We start from the raw sequence: 27,785 nt of genomic DNA on the forward strand, positions 1-27,785 counted from the left end.
CTGTGTAATCTGACTCCAACCTACCTTCCAAGCTTAACCCCTCTGATTCTACCAACTAAACCTTATGTTCAAAAGTCAAACTGGAATATTCCCCATTTTAGGCATAAGCCACAAATATTCCTAACTTTGCACCATCGTTCATTCAGTTCTATGTCCTAGATTGTATTTGTATTTGTCCTGTCAGAATAATCTACTGAATACCTTCCATTTATTTGGCAATATAGATGAATAATATAGTTTCTGATGTCAAAGATTATTATCTTGAGAAAAAGATATGACCCAACTGTAATGCAGGGACAAATGGTATGAGTACCGTGAGAGAAAAGCCAACAAGTCTTTATGGGTTTCAAAGGCAGGAGAGAGCACCTACTATTGGAGGGATCAAGAAAGGCTTCATAGGCCAGGCACTGTGGCTCATGCCTGTAATCCCAGCACTTTGGGAGGCCGAGGCAGGTGGATCACCTGAAGTCAGGAGATTAAGACCAGCCTGTCCAACATGGTGAAACCCCGTCTCTACTAAAAATACAAAAATTAGCTGGGCATGGTGGTGTGTGTCTGTAATCCCAGCTAAGATTGTGCCACTGCACTCCAGCCTGTGCTGCAGAGTGAGACCTTGTCTCCAAAAAAAAAAAAAAAAAAAAAAAAAGGCTTCATAAGCCCTTCTTTATAAAGTAAGAAATTTGAAGCGGGCCTTGAAGGATATTGGGATTGGATAACGTTGAGATTGGAGGATATTTCAGTATGAAGAACAGCAAGAATGGAGGCATGGAGGAAAACAATTGTGAATAATATCTGAGGTACAGCAAGCAGAGTGGTTGGCTATAGCTTAGTTCTGGGTAAGGGAACGATAAAGATTGAAGGACATATTGGGACCAGAGCTTGGAGAACCTTCAAGGTTGGCTTAAGATTTTTCCATCACATCATAGGATGGTGTTGAGGAGTCAGTCACTGGAGTTAAAACCACCTTTTAAAAGTCAACTCAGGCCATTTGCGGTGGCTCACACCTGTAATCCCAGCACTTTGGGAGGCTGGGGCGGGCGGATCACCTGAGGTCAGGAGTTCGAGACCAGCCTAGTTAACCTGGTGAAACCCCACTTCTACTAAAAATAAAAAATTAGCCAGGTGTGGTGGTGTGTGCCTGTAATCCCAGCTACTCGGTAGGCTGAGGCACAGGAATCGCTTAAACCTGGGAGGAGAAAGTTTCAGTGAGCCGAGATCACATCACTGTACTCCAGCCTGGGTGACAGAGTAAGACTCTGTCTCAAAAAAAAAAAAAAAAAAAAATCAACTCAGATATAACACCTACAAACCATTCCTGATGCCTCTCCATCAGATGAATCCTTTCTTCTCTCAATGCCCACAGAGCATTTTATATCTCCTTTATGTCATTTAATTGAGTATCTACTATATATCAGGCACAGTGCCAATCATGAGGAATACAGAAGATAAATAAGGTAGCTATGGTGTTTGGTCTTGTACTATATGACCGTCTCTTCCCTAGTGCAGTGTAGAGTTCACAATAGAGCAACATCAATTCATCTTTGTTCCTCCTCCCACCCACTGTATATAGTGTACTGCTTTGTACACGGTAGGTGCTCAGAAAATATTCTTAGAGACTTATAGTACTTTTTTTTTAAGATGGAGTCTCACTCTGTCACCCAGGCTGCAGTACAGTGGCATGATCTCAGCTCACTGAAACCTCCGCCTCCCAGATTCAGGCGATTCTCCTGCCTAAGCCTCCTGAGTAGCTGGGATTATAGGAGTGTGACACCATGCCTGGCTAATTTTTGTGTTTTTTCACCATGTTGGCCAGGCTGGTCGTGAACGCCTGACCTCAAGTGATCCACCTGCCTCAGCCTCCCAAAGTGCTGGGATTACATGTGTGAGCCACCATGCCCTGCCAAGAGTTAGAGTCTTTATGAATAGAGAGACCCATTCTAAACCCGAGAGTCTACCTTCTTTTTTGTAAAGGTGAGAGACTGAGACTCAGGAGTGTTAGGGATGTGCCAAGATTGCAGTGGTTAGTACCATTGCAGTACCCCAGTGGAGAACCAAGGCGTACTGACTCCTGACTGTGTGCTCCTTCACCTAGACCATATTTGTTTTTTGTTTGTTTTGGAGACAGGATCTCACTCTGTTGCCCAGGCTGGAGTGCAGTGGCATGATCATAGCTCACTCCATCCTCCAACTCCTGGGCTCAAATTTTGGCTTAAGACTTTCCATTACATCATAGGATGGTATTGAGGAGTCACTGGAGTTAGAATAACCTTTTGAAGGACAAAAGGCTATTCCCTTTTGTCCTGCCTCAGCTTCCCAAGTAGCTGGGACTACAGATGCTTGCTGTCATACCTGGCTAATTTTAAATTTTTTTTTTTTTTTTTTTTTTTTTGCTGAGATGGGGGTCTTATAATGTTGTCCAGGCTGGTCTTGACCTCCTGGGCTCAAGCAGTCTGTCTGCCTCGCCTTCCCAAAGTATTGGGATTACAGGTGTGAGCCACTATGCCTGGCCTAGACCATATTTGAATGGACACTCATGACCATAATTAAACCTGAATATTTGGGTCTTGGAATTGCCTGAGGTGCCTGGTTTTTAACAAACAGAATTGGAAATTCAATTTATTTATAAGGTCTATTGAGCACAACAGAATGAAGACAACACACTCTTCTGTCTGAGTGTTCCAAATCCTAATTAAGTAGGTCAATTAAAACTGCGAATGGGATTCTGGGGCAGCAGGATTGAAAAAGAAAATGCTGAAAAAATGGTGGAAGTATCAAAAGCTGACCTAATTAAGGGTAAAGGAAACTCACAGGATTATGTGGCATCGAAGCTTTTGCAAACATTTTACATTTTAAATTTTGTTTGTTACCTTTGTAACCTCCTTGTTTTTCCTTCTTCCTAGAGATGAATCGTTTTCTGAATATAAACATGTTTCTGGAGGTATTAGTTAAAGACTTTAAGCAGTGAAATATGCGAATACTGTTGTCTGGTTTGAGTCTTTGAGAAATGCAAGGATTTAGCTACATTAACAAATCTCTAGCCACCGGTGAAGGAGTTATTTTTTAGACTAGTTTATTGAAGTGAGGAGGAAAAGAATAAAAAGCTTTTTTTTTTTTTTTCCTTTGAGATGGAGTCTCGCTCTGTCACCCAGGCTGGAGTGCAGTGGCATGATCTGGGCTCACTGCAACCTCTGCCTCTCAGGTTCAAGTGATTCTCCTGCCTCAGCCTCCCAAGTAGCTGGGATTACTGGTGCCCACTACCACACCCAACTAATTATTTTGTATTTTTAGAGATGGGGCTTCTCCATGTTGGCCAGGCTGGTCTTGAACTCCTGACCTCAGGTGATCTACCCACCTTGGCCTCCCAAAATGCTGGGATTACAGGCATGAGCCACTGTGCCTGGCTGAGGAAAGTTTTTAGAAAGACATTGTGGATACAAGAGGAAAAGTATGGAGAGGCTCTGTCACAGGCTGTCATGAGCTTTGGAGCTGGAATCACTATTGTAGTCCCCCGTGACTCTATGTGGTAGAGAGTGGGTATTCTGGTTGAAAAGGTCTCTCGAGTGGTGAAGTATCTCTACATACACCATCTATGGATGATGAATTCCCAGAGACTTGTAATGAAATACATTTAGAACAAGTGAGAGCAGACCTAGTCCATGCTTCCTTTGTTTCAGAGCATGCTTCGGGATTTCTCAGTGCCTTCATGTGATCACATATAATTAAAAAGAGAGGCATGCCTGGGAGGGAGCCTGACTGTTCAGACAGAGCCTCTTGAGAGTCAGACCTCTGCTGCAGTCCTCATTCTTCAATGTCTAGTCAGTTTTTTCAGTTCACCAAGAATCAGTAAAAGTTTAATGAACTGAATGGCATTGACCTACATAGGAGATTCATACTTACAACAAAAAACCAATTTGTTGGTGTCTTTTCATGGGAAAAGGAATACTGTTGTTTATTGTTCAGGGTACCTAGTTCTGATGATCGGGTCAGACAGAGAATGGCATTAGCATCATGAGGTTGCTTACTGAGCTTAGAATTATAGTAAACACTTGAGCAATGGACTATCCAAGAAATGAGAAAGCCTCATTAGCTTCCTTTGTCCCTTACAAAGGAGCAGTAATAATGATCACTGTCATTAATTGGTACCTACTCTGTGCCAGGCACCAAATGGACACTCTCCAAGTATTCTTTTTTTTTTTTTTTTTTTAGATAGGATCTTGCCTTGTCACCCAGGCTGGAGTGCAGCGGCGTGATATCGGCTCATTGCAACTGCTGCCTCCTGTGTTTGAGCGATTCTCGTGCCTTAGCCTCCGTAGTAGCTGGGACTATAGGCGTGCACCACCACACCTGGCTAATTTTTGTAGTTTTAGTAGAGACAAGTTTCACCGTGCTGGCCAGGCTGGTCTCTAATTCCTGACCTCAAGCCATCCACCCACCTCGGCCTCCCAAAGTGCTGGGATTATAGGCGTGAGCTACCGCACCTGGCCACCAGTTGTATCTTTTTGCATTCCCCAGCTCAGACCCCTTCCCTGCTGGAAGGCTGCTGTGGTCTTTCTGCTCTATACCCTTTCCTGGTTCCTCTTCTCCCTCCCTCTCTAGCTGCTTTCTAGAGCCTGTCAGAGTTACAGTGAGGACAGGGAGGAGAATTAAGGAGACAGGACATTTCTTAATTGGCTGGGTGGCTTTATGTCCTCTGAACCTAGCAGGTGGTTGTAGCTGGTGTCTTTGGGTGGGTCTGGCAGGTGATGCAAGTGAAGTTTTTTTATTCTGGGGTGGTTTCCTGGCATTTGAAATTTCCTTGCTGGACTTGTTGCTTTTATAGTTTCTTTTCCTAGGAAGCTGCATCTCTGCTGTGGGTAGTCATATGGGACAGCTTCCCAGCACCTGGCATTTTGCAGACCACAGCCAGCCTCTTTCTGCAGAGCTCTCTAGTCTCTGTCTCCTCATGGTTACTTTGGAATCTTGATATCTGTCCTTTTAGTTCCATCTCAACATTCAGTTCTAGAATGTCTCTTTGGAGGGTCACCATTTGCCAGGCCCCTTCTGTGTTGGAGAAGCACAAAAAAGGAACAAGTACAGTCCAACATGATTATGTCACCACTGATGGGATAGTAACCTTGATAGATTTCCTTATACTGCCACCCCTGGTCATCTTGTACTGGGTATCTCCTAAGACTTCATGAGTGACATATCTATGACCCATTCTCTGGGGTGGAGATTTCAGCTCATCTCATCCATTTCATGTTGATTCTTACTCGTTTTTTTCTCCAGAAGTTAGCTTTATTTTGGAAACTGTGCATTGAATGCGGATAGTAGATAATTGTCATTTATAGTGTGCCAGATTTAAGACTTTTTTGGGAAGTGGCAAAGAAATGGGCTTAATTAGAGTATTTGGCAGTAACAAAGGTGGACACACAAATGAAGATCGTGGCTAGGCACAGTGGCTCACACCTATAGTCCCAGCACTTTGGGAGGCCAAGGCAGGCATATTGCTTGAGCTCAGGAGTTTGAGACCAGCCTGGACAATATGGCAAAACCCAGGCTATACAGAAAATACAAAAATTAGCCGGGCATGGTGGCGCATGCCTATAGTCCCAGCTACTCTGGAGGCTGCAGTGGGAGGATTGCTTAAGCCTGGGAGGTGGAGGTTGCAGTGAGTTGAGATTGCGCTACTGCACCCTAGCCTGGGCAACAGAGTGAGAACCTGTCTCAAAAAAAAAAAAAAAAAGATGAAGGTCATAACTGAACAACAGATTTTATGTGTATCTGCTCCAATTAGATACCTTGTTTAAAATAGACATTCCATTTTTATTTAAATAAATATAATAATAATTTTTGGGGGATGGAGTCTCACTCTGTCATCCAGGCTGGAGTGCAGTGGTGCGATCTCAGCTCACTACAACCTCTGCCTCCTGGGTTCAAGCGATTCTCCTGCCTCAGCCTCCTGAGTAGCTGGGATTACAGGCACATGTCACCACCCCTGGCTAGTTTTTGTATTTTTAGTAGAGATGGGATTTCTGCATGTTGACCAGGCTGGTCTCAAACTCCTGACCTCAGGTGATCCACCCGCCTTGGCCTCCCAAAGTGCTGGGATTACAGGTGTGAGCCACTGTGCCCGGCCCAAATAATTATTTTTATAGTATTTGACATAAAGTAATCCAGCCCAGGAGCTCTCTCAGGCTTCTCGAATGACCCCACCTCATTCAAGTCCCTAGTCCTTATGGTAGCCTGCAAGCCCGCCCGTTCTACCCACACTTCTCCCTTACCATCCTCCTTGTTCCTCCTCCCCATGCTGCTCTGCTCACAGCCCTCAGACATGGAAGCATTTTCCAGCCCCAGAGCCTTTCACTTGCCGTTGCTCCACCTGGGATGCATTTCTGGCTTACTCCTTTACACTGGTCAGATCTGTGCCCAGATGACATTTTCTCAGGGAGGTCTCATTCCTCTCCTTCTCTCTGACATAGTGCTCCCCTCCCTAACCACTCTGAGGACACAAACCCCTGCTGTGTTTTCTTTCTTCATAACCCTTATCACTTCCTGAAGTTCTCTTACTCATTTGGTGACTGGTTTATCAGCCGTAGGAAGAACAGGGACTTTGCTTTGTTCATTGCTGTAGCCCTACTGCTTAGAACAGTGCCTGGCATATGGCAGGCCTCAGTAGACATTGTTTTTCTTTAAAAAAATTAAAAGCTTGTAAAAATGGGGTCTCACTGTGTTGCCAAGGCTGGTCTCAAACTCCTGGCCTGAAGTGGTCTTCCTGCCTCAACCTCCCAAAGCGTTGGGATTACAGGCATGAGTCCCCATCCTGGCCAGTAGACATTGTTGAATAAATGATTTTATGCATGAAACGGGCCTCATCCTAGGCCTGATGTAGTGGCTCATGCCTGTAATCCCAGCATTTTGGGAGGCTGAGGAGGGTGGATCACTTGAGGTCAGGAGTTCGAGACCTGCCTGGCCAAGATGGCAAAACTCCATCTCTACTAAAAATACAAAATATTTAGCCAGGCATGGTGGCGGGCATCTGTAGCCAGGCATGGTGGCGGGCATCTTGCTCAGGAAGCTGAGGCGCAAGAATTGCTTGAACCCAGGAGACAGAGGTTGCAGTGAGCCAAGATCATGCCACTGCACTCCAGCCTGGGTGACAGAGCCAGACTCTGTCTCAAAAAAAAAAAAAAAAAAAAAAAAAACAAAGCTAAGAAATCAAAACATAGCATATTAAGCATGTTATTTAGATATTTTTGAAGTATGAATATAGATGAAACACCTGAAAGTGTCGGAGTGGTGAGCTCTGGCATGTGAAAATCGGGAGTGGGGATGAGGCAGGACACTGCTGTCTTATGTTATAAGCCTGAAAAAAATCATTTCACTTTAAAACTCTGTGCAGGTATTCATTTGATATAAGTTAGAATTTAACTAACAAAGACATTTTGTCTCAGGAGATAGTTACACAGAAAGGTGGTAAAAAATTATTAATGAATTATGCAATTCCTAGGCTTCTTTGTTTCATAAGATAACTTTTGGGAAATTTTAATTATGTAAAAGACATTAATTCTTTCTTTCTTTTCTTTTTCACGGGTAGGGTCTGGCTCAGTCACCTAAGCTGCAGTGCAGTGGTGCGATCTTGGCTCATTGCACCTTCTGCCTCTCAGGCTCAGCTGATCCCCCCACCTCAGCCTCCTGTGTAGCTGGGACTATAGGCATACACCACCACACCTGGCTAATGTTTGTATTTTAGTAGAAATGGAGTCTTGCCATGTTGCTGAACATCATGGGACTCACCAAAGCCCGTGTCCTTACACCAAACTAAATCTAGCAAAACCTTATTAACTTACATTTTTAGCTGGAAAGATTAAAAATCAGATGTTGTTGATATGTCATCTTTTCATGAAAGGAAATAAGTATTGTAGGTATAGGAAATATTAATGTCTTGCCAGGAATGGTGACTCATGCCTATAATCCCAGCACTTTAAGAGGCCAAGGCGAGCAGATTGCTGAGCTCAAGAATTCAAGACCAGCCTGAGCAACATAGAACCTCATCTCAAAAAAAAAAAAAAGTGGCTGAAAATCCGGTAGCCCTTTTTTTTTTTTTTGGTTAAGAAGTGACAGATGAGGCCGGGCGTGGTCGCTCACACCTGTAATCCCAGCACTTTGGGAGACTGAGGCGGGTGGATCACAAGGTCAGGAGATTGAGACCATCCTGGCTAACATGGTGGAACCCCGTCTGTAACTAAAAATACAAAAAAAAAAAAAAATTAGCTGGGCGTGGTGGCGGGTGCCTGTAGTCCTAGCTATTCAGGAGGCTGAGGCGGGAGAATGGTGTGAACCCGGGAGGTGGAGCTTGCAGTGGGCTGAGATTGCACCACTGCCCTCCAGCCTGGGCAACAGAGCGAGACTCCATCTCAAAAAAAAAAAAAAAAGTGACACATGAGGTTGGGCGCGGTGGCTAACGCCTGTAATTCCAGCACTTTGGGAGGCTGAGGCAGGCAGATCACAAGGTCAGGAGTTCGAGATAAGCCTGGTCAAAATGGTGAAACCCATTTCTACTAAAAAAAAACCAAAAAACAAAAAAACAAAACAAAACAAAAAAACAAAACAAAACAAAAATTAGCTGGGCATGGTGGTGCACGCCTGTAATCCCAGCTACTCAGGAGGCTGAGTCAGGCGAATCGCTTGAATCTGGGAGGCGGAGGTTGTGGTAAGCCAAGATCATGCCACTGCACTCCAGGCTGGGTGACAGAGCAAGACTCCGTCTCAAAAAAGAAGAAAAAAGAAGTGACAGGTGCCCAAACCTGTCTGGCTTCCCTTCTGGCTGGCGTTGGGAGGCAGGGCACAGATTTCACTACTGCAGCTACAGCAATTGAGGCCGATGGAATTGATGGCCCCCATCCAGGTCTAGGCATATTCTCTGACCCACAGAAATCCTCTGAGATGTGCTGGCAGCTCCATTCTGCAGAGCAGACAATTGTATCTCATAGGCATGCAGAATAAAACCATGTAGCTTTAATTGTTTTGTTTTTCTTTGCTCTCAAAAATTAAAACAAGGCTGGGTGCAGTGGCTCATGCCTGTTATCCGAGCACTTTGGGAGGCTGGGGAGGGCAGATCGGTTGAGCTCATGAGTTTGAGGCCAGCCTGGGCAACATATGGAAACCCTATCACTACAAAAAGTACAAAAATTAGCTGGACGTGGTGGTACACGCCTATAGTCCTGGCTATTCCAGAGGCTGAGGTGGGAGGATTGCTTGAGCCTCAGAGGCAGAGGTTGCAGTGAGCCAAGATTGTACCACTGCACTCCAGCCTGGTCAATAGAGCTAGACCTTGTCTCAAAAAAAAAAAAAAAAAAAAGGAGGAAAAAATATTAAAACAATTTAAACTTGCATTTTTTTTTTTTTTTTTGAGATGGAGTCTTGCTCTGTTGTCCAAGCTGGAGTGCAGCAGGGTGATCTTGGCTCACTGCCACCTCCACTTCCCGGGTTCAAGTGATTCTCCTGCCTTAGCCTCCAGAGTAGCTGAGATTATAGGCGTGCACCACCATGCCTGGTTAATTTTTGTATTTTTAGTAGTGATGGGGTTTCAACATGTTTGCCATGCTGGTTAGGAACTCCTCACCTCATGTGATCCGCCCACCTTGGCCTACCAAAGTGCTGGGATTATAGGTGTGAGCCACTGTGCCCGGCCAGAACCATTTATTTATTTATATTTTATTTTACAGATTTTACAGTTGTAGTTTGATCTATCTTATCTAGATTGTTCTAGGGAACAGATTCGAATCCCCTGGCCTTTAAGGAATGTGGGTGCCAGAGAGTCACTTGCCCACTGTTGAGAACCGGTGTCTGTCTCTCAACCAGCTTTGTGTTATATACTTTTTGCATATGTTGGAACTCCCTTGAAATATTAAAAATTTTGCTTCTTAGTGGAGAAAATGACCCCTCAGAAGAAAGGAAGGCAAATACATGTACTGATAATGGAAATGAAGACAAAAGTCAAGTGTTTTAAAACAGCAGTTTATTAGGCAGCAGATAGCAGTTTAAATAGATTAAATTGTAGAACATTGGACTAACTTGATGGTTTGCATCCGTGTGAAATGGTTCACGTGACTCCATTTTTTTTGAAGAAATCATATGCTATAATATTTGAATTTAGGATAATTTGAGGGTGTCTCAGGATGTATCCCTTGCTACTGTCAGAGTCTTTTGTTTATTCATTTATACGATTGGTATCTAGAAACGTATTATGGGTTAGGTGCAGGGAGTTATAGTGGCAAACAAAACAGGCTCTGCCCTTATGGAGCTTATGAGATATGTATACAGCATGCCACCAGATAGAGATGAGCATTTTGACTTTAATCAATTAATTAATTAGTTTTTTGAGAGAGGGTCTTGCTCAGTTGCCCAGACTGGAGTGCTGTGGCATGATGATAGCTCACTGCTGCCTGGAACTCCCAGGCTCAAGAAATCCTCCTGCCCCAGCCTCCTGAGTAGCTAGGACTACAGGCACATGCCACCATGCTTGGCTAATTTTTAATTTTTCACAGAGACATGGTCTCAATATGTTACCTTAGCTGGTTTTGAACTCCTGAGCTCAAGTGATCCTCCTGCCTCAGCCTTCCAAAGTGCTGGGATTACAGGTGTGAGCCATCAGGTTCTGTTGCATTTTAACTTTAGACAGAGTGATCAGGGAGGCCTCTCTGAGGACCTAACATTTGAGGCAGAGACTTGAAGAGAAAGCAGTTTGAAGGTGGAAGGAAGAGAAAGAAGACAGCATAAGATAAGGTTTGAATGGGAGTCAGGAGCCAGGCCATCAGGGTTTCATCAGACAGTGGGAAGTTTGGAAATACTCTTTTTTTTTTTTTTTTTTTGAGACGAAGTCTCACTCTGTCGCCCAGGCTGGAATGCAGTGGCGAGATCTTGGCTCACTGCAACCTCTGCCTACCGAGTTCAAGCAATTCTCCTGCCTCAGCCTCCCGAGTAGCCGGGTTTACAGGTGCCTGCCACCACGCCCGGCTAATTTTTTGTATTTTTAGTAGAGACAGGGTTTCACCATCTTGGCCGGGCTGGTCTTGAATTCCTGACCTTGTGATCTACACACCTTGGCCTCCCAAAGTGCTGGGATTACAGGCATAAGCCACCGCGCCTGGCCGAAGTTTGGATATATTCTGAGTGCCTTGGGAAAAATATCAGGAGGTTTTAAGCAGGGGTAATATGATCTGATTTTTATTTTGTTTGATTCTGATTTATGCTTTTAAAAGATCCCTCTGACTTCTCCACAGAGAACTGATTAGAATGGGAACATGGAAACAACGCACAGTTTCTTTCTTTCTTTCTTTTTTTTTTTTTGAGACTAAGTCTCACTCTGTTGTCTGTTGTTCAGGCTGGAATGCGGTGGCGTGATCTCAGCTCGCTGTAACCTCCGCCTCCCGGGAGTGATTCTCAAGTGATTCTCCTGCCTCAGCCTCTCGAGTAGCTGGCATTACAGGCACACACCACCATGCCCAGCTAATTTTTTGTATTTTTAGTAGAGATGGGGCTTCAACATGTTGGCCACGCTAGTCTTGAATTCCTGACCTGAAGTGATCTACCCGCCTTGGCCTCCCAAAGTGGTGGGATTACAGGTGTGAGCCACTGTGCCCAGCTGCAAAACACAGTTTCTATTCAATAAGTGGAAATGATGGTGTCCTGGATTAGGGTGAGATGCAGAGGAGAAGAAAGTGGTAGCTTTGAGATGTGATTTGAAGATAGATACTATGTCTTTTTTGTGGGTGCTATGGTTTGGCTATGTCTCCACCCAAATCTCATCTTGAATTGTAGCTCCCATAATTCCCACATGTTGTGGAAAAGACCCAGTGGGAGATAATTGAATCATGGGAGCAGTTTCCCCCAGACTGTTCTTATGATAGTGAATAAATCTCACAAGGTCTGATGATTTTATAAGGGCTCTCATTCTCTCCTGTCTGCTTCCCGTTTTGCATGGCTCTCATTCACCCCTTTCACTTGGCTCTCATTCTCTTGCCTGCCACCATGTAAGATGTGCCTTTCGCCTTCCACCATGATTGTGAGGCCTCCCCAGTCATGTGGAACTGTAAGTCTATTAAACCTCTTTTTCTTTATAAATTACCCAGTCTCGAGTTTGTCTTTATCAGCAGTGTGAAAACGGACTAGTACAGTGTCGGAGAGGAACAGGGTCTTGCTCTGTTGTCCAGTTTGGAGTGCAATGGTGCAAACAATGCTCACTGCAGTTTCAACCTCCTGTGCTCAAGCAGTCCTCCTGCCTCAGCCTCCTGAGTGGTGCATTCCTGGGACTACTGGCATGCGCCACCACACCTGGCTAATTTTTAAATTTTTTTGTAGAGACAGGATCTCCCTATGTTGCCCAGGCTGGTCTTAAACTTCTGGGCTCAAACGATCCTCCTACCTTGGCCTCCCACGGTACTGGGATTACAGGCATGAGCCACTGCATCTGGCCAGACTATGTCTTGCTGATGACTTAATGGTATCTGTTTTCATAAATACAGGTATATATATATATACACACACACACACACACGTGTATATATGTATATATACACTTTATATATATGTGTGTATATGTATATATAGAGAGAATTAACTGTGCTTATTTATTTAACCCCTTGACTTTTCAGATGCTTTGTTGAACCTCATGTTATCAATTTAATGCAACTGTGATGCATAAAAAACATAAATGCAATTATTAATTTCCTTCCTGACGGGTATAAAAACGTCAGTAAATTATTGATCACAAAATATTTTGCTTCCATAGGCATATAAATATTTAATCTTTAAGGTAATTGATATCTACATATTTTACCTTCCTGAGTACAAGTGTCTAAATTTGACATCAAATCATTGATAACTATATATTTCGGTTGCATGGAGGGCCTGTGAAAAAATTTAAGTATGCAACTGGTAGGCAGTCATATAATTCACAGCCCAAAACTTTATGTCTAAAAATGTAAATACAAATTTCTTACACTCTTTTTTTTTTTTTTTTTTTTTTTAAGATGGAATCTCACTCTGTCACCCAGGCTAGTGATAGTGCCACCCAGTGGCACAATCTTGGCTTACTGCAACCTCTCCCTCCCCGGTTCAAGCGATTCTCTTGCCTCAGCCTCCCAGGTAGCTGGGACTACAGGCATGCGCCACAATGTCCAGCTAATTTTTGTGTTTTTAATAGAGACAGGGTTTCACACTGTTGGCCAGGCTGGTCTCGAACTCCTGACTCCACGTGATCTGCCTGCCTCAGCCTCCTACAGTGCTGGGATTACAGGTGTGAGCCACCATGTCCTGCCTTCAGACTCCTTTTTTAACTGATGAAGCCATTTAATTAGTAAATCTAGAAGAAAAACATCTAGAGGCATTTATAAGGTTTTTTTCCCCCTCCAGTAAAAGTGTCTTGAAAGCTGGCAGTATGCTTTTGTGTTTTTATTTTTATTAATTTTTTTTTTTTTAAATTTTAACTGAACCTCTGCTATGTGACTGATGCTTCAGTTTCCTCTGTCTTAGCTAGGGGAGTTCGAGCTCCATTATGGGTACAGTGCTAGGGAAGCAAGAGTGAGGGGGAAAGGGAAGTGATGCTGGAAAGGAAGAGAAAGGATGTAATGCACTCGCATGTTCGTCATAGCACTGTTCACAAGAGCAAAGACATGGAATCAATCCAGGTGCCCATCAATGGCAGATTGGATAAAGAAAATCTTCATATACACCATGGAATACTACACAGCCAGAAAAAATAACAAAATCATGTCCTCTGCAGCAACATGAATGCAGCTGTAGCTGGAGGCCATTATCCTAAGTGAATCAGAATTAATGTAGGAGCAGATACCACATGTTCTCTCTTAGAAGTGGGAACTCTTAACATTGGGTAGGCAGGGACATAAAGATGGCAGCAATAGACACTGGGGACTATTAGAGGGGAGAAGGAGGGAGGGGGGAAAGGTTGAAAAGCTGTTGGGTACTACCACGTTCAGTACCTGGGTAACGAGATCATTCATACCGTAAACTTCAGCATCATGCACATGGACCTCCTGATTCTAAAATAAAAGTTGAAGAAAATTGGCCGCCATTTCAGCGTTTAGTCAGAAGCGTCTGCGCCTCGAGGAGGAGGCCCTGCTAATTTCTGTGCTGGCTGCTGTCGGGATGGTGAAGCTGTTCATCAGAAACCTGCCCCGGGAGGCGACAGAGCGGGAGATTCGCTCACTCTTCGAGCAGTATGGGAAGGTGCTGGAATGTAGCATCATTAAGAATTAGGCTTTGTGCACATAAAAGATAAAACTGCAGAGGAAGATGCCAAAACTGCAGAGGAAGATGCTTGTAATGCACCATTACAAGCTTCATGGGGTAAAGATCAACATGGAAGCCAGCAAGAATAAGAGCAAAACCTCAACCAAGTTGCATGTGGGCAGAGGATTCAGTGGCGGCCATCAGGGGTCTTGATAACACAGAGTTTCACGGTGGGATGTGTGTGGGTTGAAATTCCGAGCTGTGATCGTGCATGAGAATACACACCCTTAGTGGTACCCAGTCTCCGAGACGTTCTCGGCTCGGTGCGTTCAGTCCCTCAGGAACCGTGGACCTTAATTTACCTTGCTAAGTTGAGACCTGCTCTTCCTTTCCTTTCCTCTTCTGCCCATTTTCCTGTTCTTCTGTCCTTCAATACTTCTGTAGCTTCCCATTCATGTTCTATTCTCCCAGCAGGCCTCGTTGTGTGCAGAAACTGTGGTGGGGGCCGTGCTGTCTCCTCCCTGCCTCCTGTGGCTGTTGGATTTGGGAATGACCCTGGCGAGGGTCTCACTGCCCCCTGGGTCTTTTTTTGGTCCAAAGGCTAGATCTATAGAGTTGGATCACTTTTTTTCTTTACGGTGAAATAAATGGTTTTTCAACTTAAAAAAAAATTGAAAAAAATTATATAAAAACAAAATTAGGCCAGGTATGGTGACTTAGGTCTGTAATCCCAGCTCTTTGGGAGGCTGAGGCAGGTAGATCACTGGAGGTCAGGAGTACGAGAACAGCCTGGCCAGCATGGTGCAACCCCATCTCTACTAAAAATACCAAAATTGTCCTGGAGTGGTGGTGCACGCCTGTAATCCCAGCTACTCTGGAGGCTGAGGCAGGAGGATCACATGAACCGGGAGGTGGAGGTTGCAGTGAGCGGAGATCACAACACTGCACTCTAGCCTGGGTGACAGAGTAAGACTCCATCTCAAAAAAAAAAAAAAAAAAAGAAAAAAAAAAAAGAAAATTGGCCGGGCGCCGTGGCTCATGCCTGTAATCCCAGCCCTTTGGGAGGCCGAGGTGGGCAGATCATGAGGTCAGGAGTTCGAGACCAGTCTGGCCAATATGGTGAAACCCTGTCTCTGCTAAAGATACAAAAATTAATCAGATGTGGTGGTGCATGCCTGTAGTCCCCGTTACTCGGGAGGCTGAGGCAGAAGAATCAGTTGAACCTGGGAGGTGGAGGTTGCAGTGAGCTGAGACCGCGCCACTGCCCTCCAGCCTGGGTGACAGAGCGAGACTCCATCTAAAAAAAAAAAAAAAAATTAAAAACTAAATAAAATTAAGCAAGATATGAATAAATTATGGGCAAAATATTAAAAGAAAAGAGCATGTAGATGGCAGTTTCACCAGGAAGCATAGTCGTGAGAAGTCTCTGGAAAGGAAACATGTCTTGGATAGGGAGGAATGAATAAGAAAATATTTTTCAGTTCCTCCCTGTCTCCTTCCTGTTTGTGATTGATCAAAGGTTTCCCCAGCACTCTGGGTCATGTTAGTTTGTTTCTTGGACAGCCACTGGGAAAACTAGAGCCAGTGACAGTGTCTGCAGCACTAGCCAGCGAGCCAGTGCACCTGCGTGTGTGCCCAGCCAGCCTCTTGTTATCTGGTGGCAGTGGCAGGGAAGACCCCAGGAGGCGGCAAGGCCCTGTTAGGTGATGTGGGAGCCCCCAGGTAGCGAGGAGCTGCCCTGCAGTGGCTTTAGCAGGAGTGGAGGTGCACATCAGTGAGCCTTGCTCTGGGGAGGGTTGGAACCTCCTTTCTGGGGCCATAGCTGATTCCAGGTGGTCCTCCTGGAATCATCAGCAGCACTGCACCGAAAGCCAAGGTCTAGTGCCCTGCGCAGGAGCTCTCTCCAGTTCTACAGGAGGCCACGAGTGATCATGGGAAGGGGAAAAAGGAATCAAGTAGCTTTTATGCTTACTTGGTTTGTTTTTAAAGAACCCACGGAGCTGCGTTAAACTCTAGGTCCTAAGTAGCAGGGTCATGAAAGAGGAATCAGTGGCCTTCCCATTAGCTGGCCTTTCCATCATGCCGTCTGGGACTTCCTTTCTCCTCCACACGTTGGGAATATGGCAGTAGGAGGGGTGTCTTGGTGAGGGATGGAGAGAAAACAAAGCTAGGAAGAGCAAAGACAAGATGAATAAGAGAATCAGATTCAAGAGGGTCCTATAAGTAAAATGCTTAATGTGGACCTGCTGCAGGGAAACTTCTGTTTTTCTTTGTTTTTGAGATGGAGTCTTGCTCTGTTGCCCAGGCTGGAGTGCAGTGGTGTGATCTTGGCTCACTGCAACCTCTGCCTCCCAGATTCAAGTCATTCTCCTGCCTCAGCCTCCCGAGTAGCTGGGATTACAGGCATGCGCCACCACACTCAGCTAAGTTTTGTTATTTTTAGTAGAGATGGGGTTTCACCATGTTGGCCAGGCTGGTCTCAATCTTCTGACCTCATGATGTGCCTGCCTCGGCCTCCAAAAGTGCTAGGATTACAGGCATGAGCTACCGCGCCTGGCTTTTTATTTTATTTATTTATTTATTTATTTATTTATTTATTTATTTATTTATTTTTTGAGACAGTGTCTTGCTCTGTTGCCCAGGCTAGAGTGCAGTGACACAATCTCAGCTCACTGCAGCCTAGACCTCCTAGGCCCAAGTGATCCTCCCACTTCATTCTCCTGAGTATCTGGTACCACAGATACATACCACCATGCCTCGTTAATTTTTCAAATTTAGTTTTTTTTTTTTTTGGAGACTGAATCTTGCTCTGTCACCCAAGCTGGAGTACAGTGGTGCTATCTTGGCTCACTGCAATCTTCGCCTCCTGGGTTCAAGTGATTCTTCTGCCTCAGCCTCCCGAGTAGCTGGGATTATAGACACCGCCACCACGCCCGGCTAGTTTTTGTATTTTTAGTAGAGATGGGGTTTCACCATGTTGGCCAGGCTGGTCTTAAACTCCTGACCTCAGGTAATCCACCTGCCTCATCCTGCCAAAGTGCTGGGATAACAGGTGTGAGCCACTGCACCCAGCCTCAAATTTAGTTTTCGTAGAGATAAAGTCTTCCTATGTTGCCCAGACTCTGCAGGGCTATTTTTGAAAAGAATGATTAATGAATAATTTTTTTTTTTTTTTTTTTTTTTGAGACTGATCCTCACTCCATTGCCCAGGCTGAAGTGCAGTGTTGTGATCTCGGCTCACTGCAACTTCTGCCTCCTGCGTTCAAGTGGTTCTCCTGCCTCAGCCTCCTGAGTAGCTGGGATTATAGGTGTGTGCCACCACGCCCGGTTACTTTTTGTATTTTTGGTAGAGATGGGGTTTTGCCATGTTGGTCAGGCTGGTCTCGAACTCCTGACCTCAGGTGTTCTACTTGCCTCGGCCTCCCAAAGTGTGGTATTACAGGTGTGAGTCACTGTGCCTGGCCTCAATGAATGATTTTAAGTACTTCTTTATGCTACAAGGAAATTTATCAAAATTTAAAGGAGCAGTGCAAATGTCCTTTGAAGAGCTTACTTAGACCTTGATTATTTTGTTTATCCTGAAAATTCTTTTATATTAAAAAATGCATGTGGAATTAGTTAAAATATTTTAATAGCTTTTTGATAGCTAAATATTTCTATTTGGTTGCACATTTTAATGTATTCTAGCACTATAATGTTTAGTATATTCAGGCCTTTATATATAAAGCAGCATATTTGGGATTTCCGTATAGCAGGCACTCTGATGTGGAAAGAGCATTGATTTGGAAGTCAGAATATCTAGGTTTGAGATCCAGCTCTAATACTAGTCATGTAACTGTGAACAATTCACATAACCAATCTAGCATTCCTAAATCTAAATGTACATGTGAATCACCTGGAAAAATTAAGAGACAGCATTTTGTTTCCTACCCGTACCAATAGGAATGAGGCCTGGGAACTTGTGTTGTTTTTTATTTTTACTTTATATTTTACTTGTTTTTTTTTTTTGAGGCGGAGTCTCACTGTTGTTGCCCAGGTTGGAATATAGTGGCGTGATCTTGGCTCACTGGAACCTCCACCTCCCAGGTTCAAGCAATTCTTCTGCCTCAGCCTCCCGAGTAGCTGGGATTACACGTGCCCACCACGCCTGGCTAATTTTTAGTAGAGATGGGGTTTCACCATGTTAACCAGGCTGGTCTCGAACTCCAGACCTCATGTGATCTGCCTACCTCGGCCTCCCAAAGTGCTGGGATTACAGGCGTGAGCCACCGTGCCTGGCTGTATTTTACTTTTTAAATAGAGACAGCGTCTTACTATGTTGCTCAGGCTGGTCTCAAACTCCTGGGCTCAAGATATCTGTCCACTGCAGCCTCCAAAGTGCTAGGATTATAGGTGTGAGTCACTGTGCCAGGTCCCAAAATCTGTGCTCTTTATGAAGCTTCCCAGGAGATAATGGTGTGGTCCCTCAGAGGGAATGTGTTGGGGACAGCTCCTAGAAGATCTCTTAGGTGGTTTCCACTGCTAAGATTTATGACTAAATATAAAATCTCTAAGCTTCATCATGGGAATTTGTAGATGTATCTTTGGCTTTATCTTTTGTTATTGCTCCTATATGCCTATTATTTATTTGGTGTTAGCTTTGATTGGTAAAAAAAAAAAAAAATCCAATTACAGCATTATGCCTTTGGAAATATATAATCCTCTTTAATACATCAGCCCTGTAACAAAAGTTTCCAGGAATGTTTTGTGTTGAAATTGGAAAATTGTTTGTAATCAAGAATGTGAATTTTGATGATTCCTTCAAAGGAATTATGCAATTAGGGTATTCTTTTTTTTTTTTTTTGAAACAGAGTCTTGCTCTGTTGCCCAGGCTAGAGTGCAGGGACTCAGTCTCAGCTCACTGCAACCTCCACCTCCCAGGTTCAAGCGATTCTTGTGCCTCAACCTCTCACATGACTGGGACTACAGGCACTTGTGCCACTGTGCCTGGCTAATTTTTGTATTTTTTGGTAGACACTGGGTCTCACCATATTGGCCAGGCTGGTCTTGAACTCCTGGCCTCAAGTGATCTGCCTGCCTTGGCCCCCCAAAGTGCTGGGATTACAGGTGTGAGCCACCGTGCCTGGCCACCTAGAGTACACTTTTAGCCACATGGGCATGATTAGTCTTTGAGGAGCACTTAATTATTGGACTAATATGGCATCTGGTGATATCTGAAAGTGTGAAAGCGATTGGTCTCTGCTTTGAATGAGGTACTTAGCTGATGCTGAGCAAAAGCATGGATCCAGTAGGGGTGACTTTGAAATCCTTCTCTACTATCTCCACCCAGGCCCACACAGACCCAGAATGCACACTTTCCAAGGGTAAGTGTGCATGTTGCCATAAAACCATAAAACTCTTGAGGCTGATGGGGCTCTGGGGTCATCTGAGTTAGTTGTCTGCCACACAGTATACAAGTAGTCCTAGTTTTCTTTAAAACGATGTCGTTGGCAGGGTATGGTAGCTCACTCCTGTAATCCCAGCAGTTTGGGAGGCTGAGGCGACAGATCACCTGAGGTCAGGAGTTCGAGACCAGCCTGACCAACGTGGAGAAACCCCGTCTCTACTAAAAATACAAAATTAGCCAAGTGTGGTGGTGCATGCCTGTAATCCCAGCTACTCAGGAGGCTAAGGCAGGAGAATTGCTTGAACCCAGGAGGCGGAGGTTGCGGTGAGCCGAGATCCTGCCATTGCATTCCAGCCTGGGCAATAAGAACAAAACTCTGTCTCAAAAGAAAAAAAAAATAAATGAAATGATGTCTTTAAATTTCTTCTGTGAGCAATAACTGTAAAACTCCTGGTTTTTCTCAAGTCTTTGACACGTGATTGGCTTGGGTGGTCCATATTCCCTTTTTTCTCAAGGTAACTAAACACTAGTTTTTATTTTCATACATGATGTTCAGCAGTTTGCAACCTTCCTAGTCAAATTGTCCCATAGTTTGAAGCAAAGGGAAACAATCACACTCTAAATTCCCAGGTTTCCTACTTTCAGCCTCTAAATTTGGTTTTCCAAGCACCCCTGGTTAAGTTACCAAAAGATTGAGAGGAGTTGAAGGCATAAAGATGAAAGGACCATTTTTGATTTTTTTTTTTTTTGGGGCAAACAAGTTACTTTGGCTTTTGCTCATCCTGTAACATTGATCTCCCTAGCCAGTGCTCTGTCTTCCAAGGGTAATAATGACATTTGGTGCCAGGACACCATTATGCTCATACAAGTCATAGATTTTCTCAGTCACAGCCTGGGTGTGAAATGGGGGTTGGTAATGGCGTTGGTGGAGTAGAGGGTGATGAGTTTTGGCACATGGGAAAGTTTGCTAGGCTTATGTATAAACTGGAGCCTTTTTTTTTTCTTTTTTTTTTGAGACAGAGTCACTCTGTCATCCAGGCTAGGGTGCAGTGGTGCAATCCCGGCTCACTGCAACCTCTGTCTCCTGGGTTCAAGTGATTCTTTTGCTTCACTCTCCTGAGTAGCTGGGATTACAGGTGCCCACCACCATGCTCAGCGAATTTTTGTATTTTTAGTAGGGATAGGGTTTCACCACCTTGGCCAGGCTGGCCTCGAGCTCCTGGCCTCAAGTGATCCGCCTGTCTCGGCTTCCCAAAGTGCTGGGATTACAGGCATGAATCACCCTGCCCGGCCCGTTATTATTATTATTTTTTTCATTTTAGTTAAGATCAAGTGTTTCTCCTCGTCATTGGTTGCATACACCCATACCTCCTGTACCTTTTCTTGCTCAGCTTTTTGTCACTGTCTCTTCCTCCCTTTCCTCCATCTGCCCTCCCCCTCAATTGCTTCATGCATCTGCCATGAATTATAGAAAGTACATATCTTCTTTGTAACGCCCCACATGCTCTATTTTATACTGTATTATTCCTTGGAAGAAAGAAGCCAAAGTTGATTTACATTAGTCAAACAAAGATTACATACTCAGTTTGACAGAAACAACTTCTGTCTTTATGAACAATGGCAGATCTAGTTTTATACATTTCCATACTTTGCAGAGATAATAGTGACTTCTTTGGCAGGGAGAGGGGTGATGTGAGGCATGTTATAACTAAACTCTCTACCCTGAATTGCTTGAAAAACTGGAGTAATGGAAAGACCTTGGGTCCGAGAGTACTGCAGTAAATATTGGGCTGAATTCATCACCACATGTTAGATCTCTGACATTGGCATCATTACTTAATATCTTTAAGCTTCTTTTCTTATTTGTAAAATGAAAATATAAAACCATTTTTTTCTTTAGGGTTTTTGTATGGTTCGAGTATAATTCATGTAGAGTATACAACATATTGCCTGGGGCAGGGTGGATGCCCAGTAAGTTGTATTCTGTGACTTAGCATCATACGTTTGTTCAGATGAACTGCTGTACAAAGTTAAAGAGCAGTGGCAATAGGATTATAATATTGTCTTAGCCTGTTTTGTGCTACTGTAACAGAATACTGGAGACTGGGTAATTAATATGCAACAGAAATTTATTGGCTCATGGTTCTGGGGGCTGGGAAGTCTAAGATGGAAGGGGTCATCACTTGGCGAGGTCCTTCTTGCTGTGTCATCCCATGGTGGAAGATGCCAAAAAGAGTGAGAGAGCAAGAAGTTGGACTCATAGCCTCAAGCCCTTTTATCATCGGCATTAATCCATTCAGAGGGTGGAGCCCTCATGATCTAACCACCTCCCATTAGGCCACACCCCCCAACACTGTTGTGTTGGGGATTAAGTTTCCAACACATGCTTTTTGGGAGACACATTCAAACCACAGCAAATGTATTTAAAAGCTGTACTAATCAAGATGGTTTTGTGGGGGAAAAAGCTTTTCTTCTTCTTCTCTTGAATGGGTTACCATCTCCTTTGTTAGTCTAAAGCATCCATCTATTTTGGGGAGAATAGGACTATTGCAGGAGAAAAGTTTGACATTCATATTCAGTTTTGACATTCATAATAGGGTCTTTCCTATAAAATAATAAGAGTCTAAAGTCAGACTATTCTCTTGAAGGGATTTAAAAAATTTCTTTAGTTCCTCCTTTAACATAATAAGAATGAAGACTGGAACACTCAGTGCTTAGATTTCTCCTGTTGAGAGCGTGTTGCTTCCAGTGGTGACAGCTTGGTCAGGAGCCTTGACACTCCATGGTTGAAGGAAGGGGAGACAGCCTTATGTCTTTTAGTCTTAGGTGTTGGGAAGAGAAGCAGGAGAGAGGAGATGAGGAAGGTCAGTTTTTTTTTTTTTTCTTTTTTCCTTTTTTTTTTTTTGAGACGGAGTCATGCTCTGTCGCCCAGGCTGGAGTGCAGTGGCCGGATCTCAGCTCACTGCAAGCTCCGCCTCCCGGGTTCACGCCATTCTCCTGCCTCAGCCTCCCAAGTAGCTGGGACTACAGGCGCCCGCCACTTCGCCCGGCTAGTTTTTTGTATTTTTTAGTAGAGACGGGGTTTCACCGTGTTAGCCAGGATGGTCTCGATCTCCTGACCTCGTGATCCGCCCGTCTCGGCCTCCCAAAGTGCTGGGATTACAGGCTTGAGCCACCGCGCCCGGCCTCTTTTTTCCTTTTGAGACGGAGTCTCGCTCTGTCACCAGGCTGGAGTGTAGTGGCGAGATCTCGGCTCACTGCAACCTCTGCCTCCCGGGTTCAAGTGATTCTCCTGCCTCAGCCTCCCAAGTAGCTGGGACTACAGGCATGCACTACCACACATGGCTAATTTTTATATTTTTTAGTTGAGATGGGGTTTCACCATGTTGGTCAGGATGGTCTTGATTTCTTGACCTTGTGACCTGCCCACCTTGGCCTCCCAAAGCGCTGGGATTATAGGCGTGAGCCATCACGCCAGGCCGAGATCAGTCTTTATATTTGCTCTTGCCAACCCCAAATCTTGCTTTGGGGATAACTTTTGAAGACAAGATTTTAGAAATGTTGTGTTAAGTTGAGGAAACCATAAAGACAACAGGTTTTGAGATAAACTAGTTATTTTGATAGATTGGCTGGGCAGGCAGTGGGCTTGTGGTCTGCTTTCCAATCTTTTGGTTTTTAAAAATTTTTTTCTTTGTAATTACTGGTTATAGCAAGATAATTATTTTCTTTTTTTGAGACAGAGTTTCGTTCTTGTTGCCCAGGCTGGAATGCAATGGCGCGATCTTGGCTCACTGCAACCTCTGCCTCCTGGGTTCAAGTGATTCTCCGGCCTTAGCCTCCCAAGTAGCTGGGATTACAGGCATGTGCCACCATGCCCAGCTAATTTTGTATTTTTAGTAGAGACACGGTTTCTCCATGTTGGTAGGCTGGTCTTGAACTCCCTACCTCAGGTGATCTGCCCACCTTGGCCTCTCAAAATGCTGAGATTACAGGCGTGAGCCACCACACCTGGGCCTTTTTTGTTTTTGTTTTTAAGAGACAAGGTGTCCTACGTTACCCAGGCTGTTCTTGATCCTCCCATCTCAGCCCTTCAAGTAGCTGGGATGGCAGGTGTGTGCCACCATGTCTGGCTGCTCACCAAGCCCCTTTGTTCCCACGTTAGATGTTCTGCTTAAAGTGAAGTTATAAAATGAGCACCTGGGCCAAAGCCTGGGCAGACTGTGTGGCAGCGATTCCTCTGCAGGGGGCTGTATGCTTGTTTGCTCAGGACAGCCCGGCTTTCACCTGCTGTCGTACGCTTCTCTGCAGTTGGTACCCTCTGTCACTGATACTCTCTGTAATAACCATATAATTTATGGTACAACTAGCACACTTGTACAGTTGTACCATACCATACAGTTGTACCAACTTGTCTCAGTTATACCATAAATTATGTGGTTATTCCAGAGAAGGTACCCTTGTGAGCCCTGAGTGGGGCTGAGTCCTCAGTGGAACATCCCCCAGGCCCTGAGACGGTCCCTAGGGGCCAGATCACAAGGACGCCAGGTGCCGACTTCAGCATTCTGAGGTCGGAGAAATCAGAGGACAGACATTACATGGCTTCCAGGCCCTCCTTTCCCCTGGCAAATGTAGTCATGGAAGAAAGCTGGGGAGGGAGGTAGGACCTGGGAAATCTGAAAGGCAGCCATTTTTACTTAGAGTGAATGTTACCTGAGATCAGTTTTAAGGTTTTGCCTTAGATCGGATTGAATCTGTTGTTTTACTTTTGTATGCCCAGTGGATGGGGACTCATGAGAATAACTGGATTAGTTACAGAGAAGATATACTTCACTTCCTCTGCAACACTGAGTGCTAGGTGAGCAAATTTTGCAGCCTTGTCAATGAACAATTACTTTTTCCTACAGCTTCTTTGTGTCTTCACTGTGCTGTCATTCCTAAAGTCTCTCCAGCTATTTAGACAAGATCACTGTGAGCCTCATAGCTTATAGTCAACACTTTTCTAAAAATATTTAACATCAAAATGAAGTAGAGACAGTCCTCATTTTTCACTACTTCACATTTTCCTACTCATTCAATACTGACCACGAGATAGGTAATACTTCATATACAGGTAGAGTCTACTTTATATCTATAATCCCCTTAAGAAGTGATCTTCAGGCCAGGCATGGTGTCTCACGCCTGTAATCCCAGCACTTTCGGAGGCTGAGGCGAGTGGATCACATCAGGCCAGGAGTTCGAGACAAGCCTGGCCAACATGGTGAAACTCCATCTCTACTAAAAATACAAAAAATTAGCTGGGCGTGGTGCCTGGTGCCTGTAATCCCAGTTACTAAGGAGGCTGAGGCAGGAGAATTGCTTGAACCCGGGAGGCAGTGGCTGCAGTTGCCCAGCCTGGGCAACAAGAGTGAAACTCTGTCTCAAAAAAAAAAAAAAAAAAAAAAAAAAAAGCTCTTCAGGGACACATTGTATCTAAAGTTGGGGCATGTTTACCGAGAGTGGTGTTTTAAAACAAGCTTTAAATTGAGGTATAACATTTATAAATTTCACTGATCTTAAACATGTGGCCTGATGAACGTCTGGATAGTGTTTTTAATTAAATTAAATTAATTAATTGATTGATTTTTGAGACAGAGTCTCACTCTGTTGCCAAGGCTGGAGTGCAGTGGTGCAATCACGGCTCACTGCAGCTTCAAGTTCCTGAGCTCTGGTGATCCTCTCACCTCAGTCTCCTGAGTAGTTCAAGACTACAGGAGTAGGCCGGGCTCGGTGGCTCATACCTGTAATCCCAGCACTTTGGGAGGCCGAGGCAGGTGGATCATCTGAGGTCGGGAGTTCAAGACCAGCCTGACCAACATGGAGAAACCCCATCTCTACTAAAAATACAAAATTAGCTGGGCATGGTGGCATAATCCCAGCCACTCAGGAGGTTGAGGCAGGAGAATTGCTTGAACCCGGGAGGCAGAGGTTGCAGTGAGCCAAGGTTGTGCCATTGCACTCCAGCCTGGGCAACAAGAGCGAAACTCCGTCTAAAAAAAAAAAAAAAACTATAGGAGTGCACCATCATGCCCGGCGGCTATATATTTTTATTTATTTTTATTTTTATTTTTTATTTTTATTTTTTTAGCAGATAGGGTCTCATTTTGTTGCCCAGGCTGGTCTTGAACTCCTGGCCTCAAGTGATCCTCTTGCTGTGGCATCCCAAAGTGCTAGGATTATAGATGTGAGTCACCGCCAGCTGAGATAGTATATATTTTTTAAACAACCTCCTTTTTGTCTTTGACATCGGGATGAGTTAGGACAGTCTCTGCTACTCCCTTGCCTGTTTACCTGCTCATAGGAACCTAGAATGTGAGGGATCAAGTCAGAACTCACAAACTTGAACTTAACTTCATGTAATCCAATAAGGTGAATTTTATGGGCTCTCTAAAATATCACATTCTGTGAATGGAGGGGGGGGGGTCTGATTCTGGGCCCCAGCATCAGGGGCTGCCCATGATCCCAGCTTCTTCTCTTCTTCTTTTACCAACTTCAGCCAGCTTAAGCTCCCCTGAATGGAGGGAGCCAGGTCATCAGTTTCCGTTGGAGGGATGAAGGTCATGTAAGCAAACCTATGTAGACAAATCTCTCCCTTAAACAGAAGAACAACCTCCTATTTATCTTCTCACCTCCTCCATCATTCCTACTGTAGAACCTCACTTCCCTGAGAACTATATCATAGCATCTCTGTCTTCTCACTCCACTTCTTTTCTGTTTTTTTTTTTTTTTTTTTTTTTTTTGGTGAGACAGGGTCTTAGTCTGTTGCCAGGCTGGAGTGCTGTGGTGCAATCATGGCTCACTGAAGCCTCCCAAGCCCAAGCCTCCCAGGTCCAGGGCTCAAGTGATCCTCCTGCCTTAGCCTCCCAAATGGCTGCCACTGCAGGCACATGCCACCATGCCTGGCTAATTTTTTATTTTTAAATTTTTTATAGCGATGGGGTCTCGATATGTTGCCCAGACTGGTCTTGAACTCCTGCCATCAACTGATTCTTCTGCCTCGGCATCCCAAAATGCTGGGATGACAGGCGTGAGCCATTGTGCCTGACTCTCTTGCTATTTCTTACTTCTCAACTCTCGACTCGGGCTCTGGGCCATTCCTCCACTGAAAGAGCTCTGGGTGAATTATCAACCACCTCCCTGTTGCCAAATCCTCCATATTGCTAAATAAAATGCAGGTATTTTTTAGTTCTCATCCTATTTGACTTCTTAGCAATACTTGATATCATTAACTATGCCTTTCTTCTTGAAATATCTTTGCTTCTGTAACCCAGCATTTCTGTTTTTCTTCATCATCTGCCCTTGCAAGGCCACTCTGTCTTGCCTTTGGATGTGGCAATTCATCAAGACTCAATCCAAGGCATTTTATGGTTCTCACTTTAGACTCCTCCTGGACCGGTGGTTCACAATCCTTTTTTTTTTTTTTTTTTGAGATGGAGGCTCACCCTGTCGCCTAGGCTGGAGTGCAGTGGTGCCATCTCAGCTCACTGCAACGTCCGCCTCCCAGACTCAAGCGATCCTCCCGCCTCAGCCTCCAAAGTAGCCAGGACTAAAGATGGGTGCCGCCACACCCAGCTAATTTTCTTAGTTTTTGTATCGATGGGGTTTCACCATGTTGGCCAGGTGGGTCTCGAACTCCTGACCTCAGGTGAACCGCCTGCCTTGGCCTCCCAAAGTGCTGGGATTACAGGTGTGAGCCACTGCACCCAGCCTTTTTTTTTTTTTTTTTTTTTTTGAGATAGGATCTCCATCTGTCACTAGACTGGAGTGCAGTGGCATGATCATGGCCCACTGCAGCCTCGACTTCCCAGGATCCAGCGATCTTACTTCAGCTTTCCAAGTAGCTGGGACCACAGGAGTGTGCCACCATGCCCTGCTAAGTTTTGTATTTTTTGTAGAAATGGGGTTTTACCATGTTGCTCAGGCTCGTCTTGAATTTCTGAGCTCAAGCAATTTACCCACTTTAGCCTTCCAAAGTGCTGGGATTGCAGGTGTGATCTACTGTACCCAACCAATTCACAATCCTCTTAGCCTAAATGCCCGCCTCTTGTAACAATTTGTATATATAATGCCCTATCTGTAATATAAAGGGAAATAATTTATATTAAATAAGTATTTCAATATTTATATGCTT

The 27,785-nt window shown here is 44.5% G+C and overlaps 1 protein-coding gene and 1 pseudogene across 3 annotated transcripts in view; both read left to right on the top strand.

Annotated features, from left to right (window-relative positions):
- Positions 1–27,785, top strand: part of LOC105476614 (fucosyltransferase 10) — a 102,667-nt gene that overhangs the window by 11,807 nt on the left and 63,075 nt on the right. The window lies entirely within an intron of this gene.
- LOC139355875 (RNA-binding protein 4 pseudogene) lies at positions 8,568–22,476 on the top strand (annotated as a pseudogene).

The sequence above is a fragment of the Macaca nemestrina genome, chromosome 8 (assembly GCF_043159975.1).
Source record: "Macaca nemestrina isolate mMacNem1 chromosome 8, mMacNem.hap1, whole genome shotgun sequence".
In the NCBI taxonomy this organism is placed as follows: Eukaryota; Metazoa; Chordata; class Mammalia; order Primates; family Cercopithecidae; genus Macaca; species Macaca nemestrina.